Source organism: Scomber japonicus, chromosome 12, assembly GCF_027409825.1.
Source record: "Scomber japonicus isolate fScoJap1 chromosome 12, fScoJap1.pri, whole genome shotgun sequence".
Classification (NCBI taxonomy): domain Eukaryota; kingdom Metazoa; phylum Chordata; class Actinopteri; order Scombriformes; family Scombridae; genus Scomber; species Scomber japonicus.
In genome coordinates, this window is record NC_070589.1 from 29,145,048 (window position 1) to 29,160,382 (window position 15,335).

The 15,335-nt window shown below is 43.1% G+C and overlaps 1 protein-coding gene across 1 annotated transcript in view; it reads left to right on the forward strand.

The window, feature by feature from the left end:
- LOC128369424 (cyclin-Y-like) overlaps positions 1-15,335 on the forward strand; it is a 274,201-nt gene that overhangs the window by 207,874 nt on the left and 50,992 nt on the right. The window lies entirely within an intron of this gene.

Consider the following 15,335-nt stretch of genomic DNA (forward strand, 5'->3'; position numbering starts at 1 on the left):
CGAGTCAAGGAAGGAAGGGAGGGAGGAAGAAGGAAGGAAAGGAGGAAGGGAGGAAGGATGGAAGGGAGGAAGAAGGAAGGAGGAAAGAAGGAAGAAGGACAGAGGAAAGAAGGAAGGGGGGAAGGAAAGGAAGGAAGAAAGGGAGGACGGAAGGGAGGAAGAAGGAAGGAAAGGAGGAAGGAGGGGATGAAGAAGGAAGGAAAGGAGGGAGGGAGGAAGGATGGAAGGGAGGAAGAAGGAAGGAGGAAAGAAGGACAGAGGAAAGAAGGAAGGGGGGAAGGAAAGGAAGGAACAAAGGAGGAAGGAATGGAGGAAGGAAGGGATGAAGAAGGAAGGAAAGGTGGGAGGGAGGAAGGATGGAAAGAAGGAAGGAGGAAAGAAGGAAGAAGGACGACAGAGGAAAGAAGGAAGGGGGAAGGAAAGGAAGGAAGGAGAGGATGAGGAAGGTATGGAGGGAGGGAGGAAACAAGGAAGGAGGGAGGGAGAAAGGAAAAGAGGAAGGGAGGAAGGAAGGAAAGAAGGAGGGAGGGAGGAAGGCAGGAAAGAAGGCAGGAAGGAAGGAAGGACAGACGGAAGGAAGGAGGGAAGGAAGGACAGATGGAAGGAAGGAAGGACAGAAGTAAGGAAGGAAGGAAGGAAGGAGGGAAGGAAGGATAGATGGAAGGAAGGAAGGACAGAAGGAAGGAAGGAAGGACAGAAGGAAAGAAGGAAAGAAGGAAGGACAGAGAGATATCAGGTTATTCAAATCCAATCTCCTACCAACAGTCAATGCTGTTTTCTTTTAATCATGACCATGATCTTCTCTCTAAACATAGCCAACTAGTTTGAGTTATCTAAACTTGACCGGACATTGCTAACGAAGCTCACAGATCAGACACGGCTTATATAGTATGAAGTGATTTTAGTAACAACCCTTCATGTGATACATCGTGTTGGCCTGGTCTGAGGAGTTGGGTCGTAAAATGTCACATGTACCAGGTAAGAACCCCTTAAATCTGCAAAATGCATCACAAATTCATCACTTTGACTTTGACTGTAATTGAATAGACAAAATATGAAGCAGGCTGTCAGACTTAATCTCCAGCTGGACAATCTTCAGGGTCACCAGAGTCTAAGACAATCTTAAACTTGGCAACACAGCCTTTATATTAGTTATTAAAACCTCATAATCAAAACATGTTTCATGAATGCAATTTTACTGCTAATACTTCTTCCTTTTTTTTTCTTAAAGGACCAGTGTGTTGGATTTAGTGACATCTAGTGGTGAGGTTGTAGATTGCAACCAACTGAATACCCCTCCCCCGTCCGTTCAAGCATATAGGAGAACATAGGTGCCCGCAAAGGTTTGCTCTGTCCTACTGTAGAAACATGGCGGCTCTGTAGAGAAAGGACCATAGACTGTATAAAAGAAATGGACGTAACATCCGTGACGTCACCCATTGGTTTGTGGACTGCTGCTCGGAAGCCAATAGTTTCGAATCTCGGCAGCACCATCTTTCAAATTTCAGGTGCATGCTGGGAAAAATAAAAACTGAGATTCTACTTATATGGGCATAAGGTGGGGCCATGGGCGGGGCGGGGAGGTTGCTATGGTTGCGAGGGCTGGATCTCGAGGACATTGGTCAATCAACCTGTCAATCAGGACGTAGCCACGTCCTAATGCATACCCTGCTTTATCGTCACATATAAAATCAGGGAGGCCAAAATGTCCCAAATGAACATCATACTGCATTGAAGAAGGCTTTAAACTAGCGATTGAGACCATAAACACATTTTGAAAACGTTTACTGAGGTTAGAAATCAAGTGAGAAGTTGGTGAATTCTCCATTGACTTGTATAGAGACGGTCGCCCCCTGGTGGCCTTTTGATAGAATGCAGTTCTAAGTTACTTCCGCGTTGGCTTCATTTCAGAGGACCAGAACTCCACGCCTGGAAAGCACCCGCTACTGATGTAGATATAAGAGCTCATTCTAATGTAATGAAAACACTCTTTTTCTTATTGTCATTTCATTTAATTAAAACATACTTATGAGGATTGTCTTCCTAAATCCTGCGTACTGGTCCTTTAATGCAGCAGAATGTATCCTTGTATTGGACTAGCTCTGATTACTTTAACCGAAACCATAAATACATCACTTGCTGAAAAAAACATAATCAACATCATTAAGTATAATAATAAAGGAATTTGTCTCAGTAGAAAAATATATTGATACTGACAAGCAGGAGAAACATACTCCCTCTAGAGCTCCATTTTCCTAAATTACCCAGTGTTGAAAATTCCTTGAGTCAGGGAGTGAATGAATAAATCACTATATGTTCCCGTCTGTTTCCCTCTTCCTGTGTGCGACCTCCGCATCTCTTAACGCCAACGAATCCCCTCTTCCACCCGAGAGAGGCCGTCGTTTTTATTAAACGCACCCGGCAGATTTATGTGAGGAATGGGCTGTTTGATTCAGGAAGCTAAGGGGATCAGCTGGGGAATTAGAGGGCATGTACACACACACACACACACACACACACACACAGAGAGACAGAAAGCTGTGTATATGAGTGGAAGAAACACTTAACACACAACACACATATTCACACGTACAGGAAATACTAAACCGCAAATACCTACACAACGACAGATATATATTTACACGCATACGCAAACATGTAGAGGAAACCCTTGTACACAAGATGAGCTGGATGGACTGAATGACTCTACACACACACACACACACACACACACACACACATACATAGACAGCGTCAGAGCTTATGAGACCTGATGAAGACAAGTGTTCTATCAACAAGTCCAGCTCCGGTATCGTTTCCTTCCTGAGGTTCACCGCAAACATTACAGCCCTGCTGGCTCATTTGCTTGCGGCAGGGGTTACTAACAGGGTTGCCAGGTTGGTGGGAGGTAATGGGCTGAATACCCCGGGGTGACGTGGGATGGCTGGGAAACACACACACACACACACACACACACACACACACACACACACACACACACACACACACACACACACATTGTCAGATACATACATTAAGATATCTTTGATACACACGCCAAGACATGACATGCATTCACATCACAGGACATTGAAACATGCAAAGATACACACTCACACACACACACTCACACTCACACTCGGAGGGAAAACCCAGAGATGAGGATGAAGAGATTAGTTTATCATCCATGGCGCTGACAGATCCTGCTTATGTGACCACAAACCAAACAACCATCAATCTCATGGTGGCAGGAGAAGCAGAAGGAAGGAGAGAGGACAAGTGAAGAGTTTTACATGTGAAGGTCTAAACACTCAGGAGTATTTAGCTTGAGTTAGAGTAAGTACACACTCACTATTCTGGAAAAGGCCCTAAGTGGTGTTATTCATCAGTAAAAATGGGCAACTGTGGATTTGACTGGAAGAGAAAGGAAATTCACATCTTGGATCACTTTTAAAGTTTAAAAATAAAAATAAATTGATTATTGAAATGATGATTTTAAAAACAGAGACACTTTTCACACACGTCTCATATATCCTGCAAAATGAGGCACAGCATTCAAAACTACATTAATACATCCTCACTTCCTTCCATCCATCCATCCTTCCTTCTTTCCTTTCCCTCCTCTTTTCCTTCCTCCCTCCCCCCTTCCTTTCCCTCCTCTTTTCCTTCCTCCCTCCTTCGTTACTCCTTTCCTTTCCTTCTCTCCTCACTCCCTTCCTCTTTTCCCCCCTTCATCCTTAATCTCTTCCTTCCTTTCCTTCTCTCCTTCCTTCCTTTCCTTCTCTCCTTCCTTCCTCCCACCCTCCCTCCTTACTCCCTTCCTTCCTTCTTCCTCCTCTTTTCCTTCCTCCCTCCCTTGTTACTCCTTTCCTTTCCTTCTCTCCTTACTTCCTTCCTCTTTTCCTCCCTCCCTCCTTACTCCCTTCCTTCCCCTCCTTTTTTCCTTCCTCCCTCCCTCGTTACTCCTTTCCTTTCCTTCTCTCCTTCCTTCCTTCCTTCCTCCCACCCTCCCTCCTTACTTATTTCCTCACTTCCTTCCCCTCCTCTTTTCCTTCTTCCCTCCCTCCTTACTCCTTTCTTTCCTTCCTTCCTTCCTTCTCTCCTTACTTCCTCCCTCTTTTCCTCCCTTCCTTCTTTCCTTTTTTCCTCCCTCCTGTCCTTCCTTTCTCCCCCCCTCCTTACTCCTTCCTTCCTTCCTGCTGTCCTTCCTTCTTTCCTCCCTCCCTTCTTACTCCTTTCCTTCCTTCCTTCCTTCCTTTCCTCCCTCCCTCCTTACTCCTTTCCTTTCCTTTCCTTTCCTTCCTTCCTTTCTTGACCTGAGGACAACAGGAGGGTTAATACATGAAATTCACATCTTGGATCCCTTTTGCAGTTAAAAAAACCCCCAATTGATTATTGAAATGATGATTTTAAAAACAGAGACACTTTTCAACACTTAATATAATTCACTAAACCACACACATCTCATATATCCTGCAAAATGAGGCACTGCATTCAAAACTACATTAATACATGCACACAGCACAGTTTTGCTCAATCAAAAGCACATTTATCTCTGGTGGTGGGGCTTTGTCATAATAATAGTTTTTACAGGTTGTTCAAGTCTACAGAAATCTGTTTTATTTTTCTCCACACCAGAGCAGAGCAACAGATGCACAGCAAACACAGTATATGCTCTCTATGGAATACAGCGAACAGAAAATAAAACTTTGAGGAAAACATATAGAGAAAAAAATACTAAATAAATGAAACAGAGAGGGGAAAAACATACTTTGGCTTCATGTTGCTGGCTGGCTGGCTGGCTGGGTCTGGCCACAGCATCTCATCAACGTCACCGGCTATATCTTCCCTGGTTGTTTTGAGTGTCATATTCAACCCTGGACAGCACCCACATCAATATCATCACAGGCCTCTTCCGTTGCCCGCAGAAGAGGCATGTGCACTTCCACCACCATGCTGGAAACGTACTCTTTATTTAGGTTGAGAAATGGAGAGTAGGGTTAGAAGGTATTCAACAAGCAGTCATAGGAGGTCAACAAACCAGTGTTGGACCAGGGCTGCACAATGGTATTTGACATTTTCCCATACTATGACATTTGTAGGGCCCTTAAAAATTAGTTTTATTTTTTCCCAAATTCAATTTTTTCCGTTTTAATTTTTGTGAATCCTGGTTTTTTTTACCTTTTACTCTTATTTTACTAACAAAAACACACATAGAAGTCCTTCGGGAACTGCTCGGCTCTGTACTGACGGGTTAGTGTCAAGTTTTCAAAGTTTTTTTGCCAACGAAGACAGAGCCGTGACCAGCTGCTTCACCACGCTTACATTGGAGTGTGTGGAGGGGGCTTGTTGTACCACCCAGATTTGCTTATTAACATCCGGGGTCTGTAGGTTGACCTACTAACCTCTGATCTGGATGATGTCAGTGAAGGTCTTAGCCATGGTGAAGTATAATAAGAAGGTTAGCAGGTCAACCTACAGACCCCAGATGTTGATAACATGCCACCACAGGCTCGGAAGGGAATAGCACTAATGAATCATAACTAAATATTGGTGAGATGAACTAGTTTGGTGGCAGATAATGTGTTATATAGAGGCTGGGCTTCGGTGCCCCGTGTACTCGCATTATACGGATATACGCAGCGCAACACTGGAGCTAATTTCATCCGAACGACTCCAAATGACACCAAAGTTGTCTGGGTGAGTAAATGATCTTATTTTATGCTAGAAATAAGGTCCAGGTTGTAAAAAACGGTAATTATCCTTTAAAGCTTCTTCATAAGCATGTGTTTTCGATGGAGTGTGGATAGGCTGATTTGCCAACAGTAAATCGACTCATGTTGAGCTTGACTCTCTGTCCAGCATCTCTCACTTTTCTCTCATAGTTGATAAGATGATCTATGTAACTCACTCTTCACTCTTCCTTCCCCTCTCACCCTCCCCTCTACCTCTTCCTCTTCCTCTCACTACAATATTGGCTTCTATTATAAAAGCATACATCTTTTTAGTGCATACACACTGAATGATGGATTGACAATTAAGCAATTAGATTTTTGGCCAGGTGTTACGTATATTGGCCAATTTGTCTATGGGTGTCGTATTTTCAATGATAGTGTTTTGACTTTCTGTCAGATTGATGTGACTCATGTAGAGAACTGTGTGCCATGTTGAAATGGGCACAAACCAGAAAAACATGTTTATAGTTTTGGAGACCCGGGGTGAGGTTTTGCCCTCTGAGTGTCAGGTCCAATAATAGCACCATATGTGTCATTTTAGTGTGTTAGCCATTAAGAAAAACTGTAACTGTGGTATGTGACTGTGTGTGTGTGTGTGTGTGTGACTGTGTGTGTGTGTGTGTGTCATGGGAGAGTATGAAATCAGATGTGGAATTTACCCTGCCCTTTCACTACCGAGTAGGAGTGAGTGTGTGTGTGTGTGTGTGTGTATGTGTGTGTATGTGTGTGTGTGTGTGTGTGAGTGTGTATGTGTGTGTGTGTGTGTGTTATGTGTAAGGAGTTTCGAGAAATCCTTCCATGTTGTCAGTAAACTGCCACAGCCCACTAATGTTTACCAACCTGCCTGCTGTGACGCCGAAACACTGAGTCACACCAACCGGAAGAGAGAAACAATGATGTCATGTTGAGCATTTCACCTGTTTCTGGATGGACTTCCTACCATTCCTTCCCTCCTTCCTCCCTTCCTTCTTCCTTCCTTCCTTAAGTCGTGTATTTAACCTTTGTGTCGTCCTCCTGGGTCAAATTGACCCTGTCTGTTTTGAATGTTCCTTCTTTCTTCCCTCCCTCCTTCCTTCCTTCCTTCTGTCCTTCCTCCTTTCCTTCCCTCCTTCCTCCCTTCCTTCTTTCCTTCTGTCTGTCCTTCCGTCCTCCCTTCTTCCTTCTTTCCTTCCCTCCTTCCTTCCTTCCTTCTAAAACTAAACTAAAACTAAACTGAATATACTTGGAGTATGAGCTACTTATAGATGTGAGTAAATGTATACTGATGAGGACTGATGGGAACATTTGTGGGATAAAATTAACCCTCCTGTTGTCCTCGAGTCAAGGAAGGAAAGGAGGGAGGAAGGAAGAAGAAAGGAGGGAGGAAGGAAGAAGGAAGGAGGGAGGAAAGAAGGAAGGACGAAGGAAAGGAGGGAGGAAAGAAGGAAGGGAGGAAGGAAAGGAGGAAGGAGGGAGGAAAGAAAGAGAGAAGGAGGCAAAGAAGGAAAGGAAGGAGGAAGGAAGGAAGGAGGGAGGAAAGAAGGAACAAGTCAAAACAGACGGGGTCAAATAAAAAAAGCAAACTGAAAAACTAAATCAAAATAAAAACTAAAGAACATTTCCAAACTATAATAACCTTGCCTCCTTCACATAGTTACGTGAATATAGTCACCAGAGTTTAGAGCTATTCTCAAACGCTTACACACTATTAACTAAACATCCCGTAACCATGACGCCATCTAACAAAAGACAGACCCATTTCCCAAAACTATAAACAGTATTAACCTGTTTTCACTCAGCTGCTCATTTAGAAAGCGCTGGCATTCAATATCATTAAGTCAAGTTATCACAGCTGGAGCTCAATTAACCCTCCGTGTGTCTCACAGGTGGAAACACTAAAAGGTCTAAACTGTTCTCACACCAATCACAACCTCAGAACACATTTTATTTCTTTCTTTATGTACAAAAGTTGTTTTTTCTTTCCTTCCCTCCCTCCTTCCTTCTTTCTTTCCTTCCTTCGTTGTGTCTGTCCTTCCGTCCTCCCTTCCTTCTTTTGTTCCTCCCTTCCTTCCTCCCTCCTTTCCTTCCTTCTTCCGCCCTTCCTTCTGTCTGTCCTTCCTCCCTCCCTCCCTCCTTCTTTCCTTCCCTCCTTCCTCCCTTCCTTCTTTGTGTCTGTCCTTCTGTCCTCCCTCCCTCCTTCTTTCCTTCCCTCCTTCCTCCCTTCCTTCTGTCTGTCCTTCCGTCCTCCCTCCCTCCTTCTTTCCTTCCCTCCTTCCTTCTTCCTCCCTTCCTTCCTTCTGTCTGTCCTTCCTTCCGACCTCCTTTCCTTCCTTCTTCCTCCCTGCCTTCCTTCTGTCTGTCCTTCCTTCCTTCCTCCCTCCTTTCCTTCCCTCCTTCCTTCTTCCTCCCTTCCTTCCTTCTGTCTGTCTGTCCTTCCTTCCTCCCTCCTTTCCTTCCCTCCTTCCTCCCTTCCTTCTTTCTGTCTGTCCTTCCGTCCTATCTACCTCCTTTACTTGTTCATTTAATTTCAGTTTACTTTCAGACAGTACGTTGAGGTATTCGTAACAAGAAGCAGCATTACTCATTGCAGTCCCAGGTTTTTGTGGTAGTGTTTTTATTGATCTCACCAGTGTGTAATGGCTATTTTAGTGCTGTATGTGTATTTGATGGCTTTTGTGTGATGTCTGAAGGCACGTTTGGTTTACATGTCAGATTATACGGTTTTGACAGGGAGGCTTGAAGTTTGTGAAGATGAGTGTGCAGTCAAGCGTTTTGGGAAATGGAGCATAATTCTAAAAATAGGTCTTACTGTAGTAATTAAGAAAAAACTGTAATGTGGGTAATTTGGAAAGTCTTAAAGTGGACTCTAGGTTACATTCTGGGTGGATAATGACTATCATAGGCATCGGGACAATGACATTTTTGTGACATGACATCATGACAACAGTGATGTCATCTGAAGAAGTGATTTTGAGGAATGTGTCAGGAAACTTTTGCATCATTCATCTGAAGTTGTGTATTTAACCTTTGTGTCGTCCTCCCGGGTCAAATTGACCCCATCTGTTTTGACTGTTCCTTCTTTCCTCCCTTCCTTCCTTATTCCCTTCCTCCCTTCCTCCCTCCTTTCCTTCCCTCCTCCCTCCTTTCCTTCCTTCCCCCTTCCTCTTTTCCTTTCTCCCTCCATCCCTCCTTCCTTTCTTCCTCCCTCCTCTCCCTCCCTCCCTCCTTCCTCCCTTCCTTCTGTCTGTCCTTCTGTCCTCCCTCCCTCCTTCTATCCGTCCTTCTTCCTCCCTCCTTTCCTTCCTTCCTTCCGTCCTTCCTTCCTCCCTCCTTTCATTCCCTCCTTCCTCCCTCCTTTCCTCTTTCCTCCCTTCCTTCTTCCTCCCTCCTTTCCATCCTTCTTCCTTCCTTCCTTTCTCCCTCCTTCCTTGTTTCCTCCCTCCCCCCTACCTTTGTTCCTTCCTCCTTTCCTTCCTTGACTCGAGGACAACAGGAGGGTTTAATGAAAGTTTAATATTCACTTCACTTGTGCTTACCTTTTCACTCTGTTTACAACTCCACCAACTGGTAGGAACATATCTAGCCCTTTACCCTTTAGCTGCTGAATGCTCCACTGTGTTAAAAAGTAGTAGTTGCTATCTTTATCCACTGTTCAGGTTTTATCGGAACCTTTTCCCTGAAAAACAGCTGCCTACTGCTGGACAGGGAGAGTGCTGAGGCTGCACAAACACAGCTGTAAACCCAAAACAATATGCACTAAACACTTAAATGTTTCAAGTCTTTCGGGAATGAAGTGCATCACTCTAATTGACACTATTACCACCAACATTGCTGCACTGCTGTTCCAAATCCAAATTGACAAATGAATATATAATAGATTTATATGTATATTAATAGGAACCTAAACCATCAAGCTACTCTGGCTTGAATCTTTTCTTCTTTATCCTTTGCAGCAACTTTAATTTCCTGTGTTTGTTTAGGAAGGTTGAATTAGATTTAATTATCATTTGAATGAGTCTTTGCACTTTATAATTGCCTGTTTTGGTCATTTCAGTGAGTGTTAAGCCCTAATTACATTTTTAAAAATTATTATTATGTGAAATAAACTGAAATCTCGGTTTGTGGAGAACTACCACAAACAGTTAGATGACATAACAATCTCATCTATTGCAAACATGTAGGTGTCATTCCTGTCAATAATCCTGTGAAGCAGCAAGCGCGTCACATACCCGAGGTCTTTCAGAGAGGATTGACGCTCCCCCTGACCCCCCAACCCCAAGTGGAGGATCTCAGGATCTTATTTCAAGTAATGTTAAAAGTGAGAGTGTAAACTTTGGGACAGTAATGTAGCCTTGTATTAGACCACGATGTAAAGATATGGATAGAATTTGATCTTTTAATCTATACAGGCCTGTTTCTGTGACTCCCATATGTCAGCACGGGCCTGGATTCCTGCATGTGTTCCTCCCTCGGTGTGTGTGTGTCCAGCCACAGCAACAGACAGCCTAATATTACGAGAACAGGCTGAGAGGAAGGAGGAGCCCCCCAACACGTCCGCGTGGTGAAAGCACCTCTTCAGCATACGGCAGCTGTTCACATTTCCTGCGTATTGGATGTCGAGTGGTGGCCATCGCTCATTTGCTGAGTGCATTATTAACAGATGGACTTCCCGCTCCGCGCTAATATTGGGAAATGGGAGAAATGCAGAGAGTATTGTGGACACACGCATACACACACACTGCATCTCTGGAGCAGCTGCTGCCGCTGCTCAAGAGATGTGTGGGTGTGTAGATATTTATTGCTCAGTGTACCCTCTGCTTGTGTGCTTCTGTGTGTCTCCATGTCTGTGTGGCATGACATTTGACTATATGTCAGTCTTTTGTGCATGAGGGTATGTGGTTTGTGTGTGTGTGTTTGTGTGTGTTTGTGTGTTTGTGTGTGTGTGTATCAGTCATGCTGCTTGTGTGGGCCAACTATGTGGCAGAAGAATTCCCCTTTGACCTCATCCCTGTTTCATTGATTCACATGGAGTGATTTGATTACTAGTAAATGCGTGACTGTCAGCACTGTACATTCAGCTGCATGGAAGCAGTTGGATGACACTGTTTGTACAGTCATATTGGATTTCACTGAGATAAAGGCTTGTTTCATTAATTTCAAGCCAATGACTAATGCAAAACAATAGTGACTTCAGTTCGAAAGTCGGCCAGTGTATGGTTTTCCACAGGAAATGCATTTCACTGGAAGTAGTAAATTTTATATTCTGGGCAGAAGTCAACAGTGCTGTGTTTGGAGTTGTTTTGTTGGCACGTGGACGGACTTATCACTGATTAACTGATTTTGAATTCCTCTCGTACTTAATGGACTCATTTAATTATAACCTTACTTCCCTTCCTCTGGTAATCTGTATGTATCGAACACAATATGTACTCATGCGTGATGATAGTTCAGAGTTATTTCTTCTCTCCTCAACTTAAAAAAAAGGAGGAAGGAAGGAAGGGAACAAAGGAAAAAAGGAGGAAGGAAGGAAGAAGGAAGGGAGGAAGAAGGATGGAAAGGAGGAAGGGAGGGAGGAAGAAGGAAGGAAAGGAGGGAGGAAGGAAGGAAAGGAGGAAGGAAGGGAGGGAGGGAAGGAAAAAAGGAAGGAAGGACAGAGGAAAGAAAGGAGGAAGGAAGGAGGAAGGAAGAAGGGAAGAAAAAAGGGAGGAAAGACAGACAACGGAAGGAAGGAAAGAAGGGAGGGAGGAAAGGAAGGGAGGAAGGAAAGTAGGGAGGAAGGAAGGGAGGAAAGGAAAGGAAAGGAAAAAAGGAAGGGAGGAAGGAAGGACAGAAGGGAAGAAGAAAGGGGGATGGAGGAAGGAAATAAGGAAGGAAAGAAAGAGAGATATATAATCAAAGGAACCATCCCAAGACTGATTGACAGGTGACCTACTGCATTTTTATATACAAGTGAGCACTTTAAACTGAAGAGAGGGTCAAATTTAATTAAAAAAAAAAGAAGAAGAAGAAGATTGCACCTTTAAAAAAAACATTGAATTGACAACAGATGCACTGACAGTGACTTCTTTGCTTACTTACAGCAATAAACTTCCAGTGTTTTCTGCTTAATGCCTGATTACCAGCACCATAAACACTCTGGTGCTTGGCTCAGGATGCCGTCATGCCTTCAAGCAGCAGCTGACTCGAACTCTGTCTGCACTGAAATACAGAGTATAGTGGATAGTAGTACTGCAGCAAAAAGCCATTTATTGTCTGTACGGTATGTAAATCGAGTCGGATGCGGACTTGATGCTCACTCTGATGGATTACACAGATCAGATAAGTTCCAAAACTCTACTAATAGATTTCCATACTTTTATGGGAATGAATGAAAACCAATGGGAAAATAGGAATATTAGATAAAAGCCTAAAAAAAGCCAGGCAAATGGTAAATTATGGTATTAAATGGACTTCAAAACCAGGTCTGAAGGAAATAAGTTTTCCGAGTCTATAAGTTTTCCTATACAAACAGTTGAAGTCCATGATTGAAATTCTCCAAGTGTATCCAAGTGTCATTATCTCCTGCATCCGTCCTTTTGGCTTCCTGAAGCTTAACCTGGCATAAAGTCGGTGGCAGAGGAAGACTTATTACACCCTCTTCATCTCTAATGTTCTTATGTACATTCTCTAAGCCATTTGTCACCTGGGTATATAAACAAAACCAAGCACTTCCTCCATGTTGCCATTCCTAAACTTGGTACTCACTGAGAAGGACATAAACCAGGCTACTTCCTGTGTACCGTATGCAACTTCGATGGCACAGGAACTACACAGAGGCCAGGTTTATCTGAAGTGTCTCCTGCCATCCGATGACGCATTTGTTAACTCAGCCAACCATCAAGAGTCCTGGACAGCGGAACAGCACACTAAGAGCAAAACACTTTCCGCTTCTTCCTTTAAAACAAACAGCTGCAGTAGGAGGAGAAGAAGAAGAAGAGGGGATTGAGATTAGTGTTTTGATAAAGGCTGTATAATACTATGATGCCAGGCTCTGGGGCAAAATATACAGTTTGGAGGGTTTGAACTTTTAGTCAGGGGTTAATCTTGGAGAACAAATAGGGGAGAGTGGGGTAAAGTGAGACATTTGCTCCCCTTTAAGTGAGCTAAAACGGTAACGGTATCCTTCTGTCTGTCCATTTCCCATTAATTCAGGGTGTTTCCTAGCGATGGAAATTATCAGAATGTATTCAGGATGAAGGGCAGAGAAAATATGATTCTTTTTTAAAAAAGTGGTCTTGTGTCTCACTTTACCCCACCACCACCATTTTAGCAGCTTAGCAATTAAGACTCATCTTAGGCCAAGTCCACACGTACCAAAACGATCTTTTCCCCCTCCGTTTTCCCTGGCATACAAACAGATCCATCTCAACACGACTCAACACACTACTTCATATTCCAGGCCTATAGGCGGCGCTGTTTCAGTTTCAGGAATTCACCAAAAACGGAGAAGAAGAGGCGGAGCATGCGCATAAAGCTTGAGCGCTGTTTACAAATCGGCAGTAGAAGAAACCAAACTCAAGGAGAAGAAGAAGACTACGATGGCTCACGGGATATAAGAGGTGGAAGGCTAAGCTCGAGGGGTGTGGCGATGACATCATCGAAACGCAGGTATGCGTCTTCACCATCCAAACGAACACTCAAGGGTTGTGTTTGCGAATGTTTCCACCCTGGGACCAGGTTTCAGAAAGCTTCGTTTTCACCCTGGGACCAGGTTTCAGAAAGCTTCGTTTCCACCCTGGGACCAGGTTTCAGAAAGCTTCCTTTTCACCCTGGGACCAGGTTTCAGAAAGCTTCGTTTTCACCCTGGGACCAGGTTTCAGAAAGCTTCGTTTTCACCCTGGGACCAGGTTTCAGAAAGCTTTGTTTTTAGGCAATGCGTTTACAGTGTTCGTTTGGACGATCGGCCAAAACGATGCAAAACATCTGCGTTTAAACCAAAAAGTGTCTCCGTGTGGATGGCCCCTTAAGCTAGCATCATCACATGGTTTTATATGTTGGTAGTTCATCAACGTGTATGACATAAGTTTTTCTACCTGAATCAATTTGCTTTGGCACAACAGTTGATTAAGTTGACAGCAAGAAAATTTACTTTCACATGCATCACATATATTTTTGCGAAAAAACATGCTTATCACAGCACAATGAAGTCCTCTCCTTCATGGCCAATGGGAAATGGGAGGGGCTTGAAAACACAACGGTCACATGACCACAAATGTGTTCCGTTGCCTAGATACAAGGGGTGTCTCACATTACCCGATGTCTCACATTACCCCGTTCTCCCCTAGTCAGAATTGACAACCTGTAATAAAATGACCTATAGGGAGCAAAATTAAACACTTGGGTAGGCTGTTAAAAAAAGTAAAGAAATATGTCAGCTGAACATTTGCCTGATCTGCATAATTCTGGAGTATGTATGGTTTTGATTTGGAAATTATAAATGAATGTGGTTTGTCTTATTTCTGGCTCTGTGGTGACATAAATACAAAAAAATACAAAAGCTTGAGAGACTGAATTAGAAAAGCTTGAAAATAAAAATCACAAATGACTTTTATAATGGATTAATCTAATAATCAGAATTGACAACCTGTTATAATATGACCTATAGTGAGCTACAAAGATGATCTCTATGTGTTGCTATTGAAATTAAACACTGGAGAAGGCTGTTTAACCCTCCTGTTGTCCTCAGGTCAAGGAAGGACAGAAGGAAGGAGGAAAAGAGGAAGGAAGTAAGGAGAGAAGGAAGGACGAAAAGAGGAAGGAATTTAGGAGAGAAGGAAGGAAGGAAAGAAAGGAGTAAGGAGGGAGGAAGGAAAGGAGTAAGAAGGGAGGAAGGAAGGAAGGAAAGAAGGAAGGAAAGGAGGAAGGAAGGAAGGAAGGAAAGAGGAGAGAGCAAAGAAAGAGGGGAGGAGGGGAAGAAGGAAGGAAAAATGAAAGAAAGAGGAAGGATGGAAGGAAAGAAGAAGAACAGTCAAAAGAGGTGGGGTCAATTTGACCCGGGAGGACGACACAAGGGTTAAAAAAAGTAAAGAAATATATAAGATGAAAAATTGCTTAATCTGCATAATTCTGGAGTATGTATGGTTTTGAATGTGGTTTGTCTTATTTCTGGCTCTTACAAAAGCTTGAAAATATAAATTACAAATGACTTTTATAATGATTTTTTTCCAATGTAAGGACCTCCACTGTCACCACCACAATCCCAAACATGACTAACATGTGACCTTTGTAATAACAGTATCCTTGCTTGGGGTCTAGTATCACATATGGTTTAATTGTCAGGAATGTAAAGTACTAGTTTATTGTTCCTTTGTGCTTAGGTTCAGATAATCATTTACCTTTGTTCAAGTCATTTATGTTGTACTTTGGTCCTGTGATCCTTTTTATTGTTACTGCATAATATGGTTTATATAATTTTAACATTGAATACATCTATATGTTAATCTGACTTTGCTGCTTTGGACAATTTAAACTTGCATGATGTTTCTTTCTTTACATTGTAAAGGGGGGACAGAGCCTTCTCCACTGCCGAGACTGTACAGACCCCCCATACCTTCAAATCACTCTTAAAAACACACCTTTTTA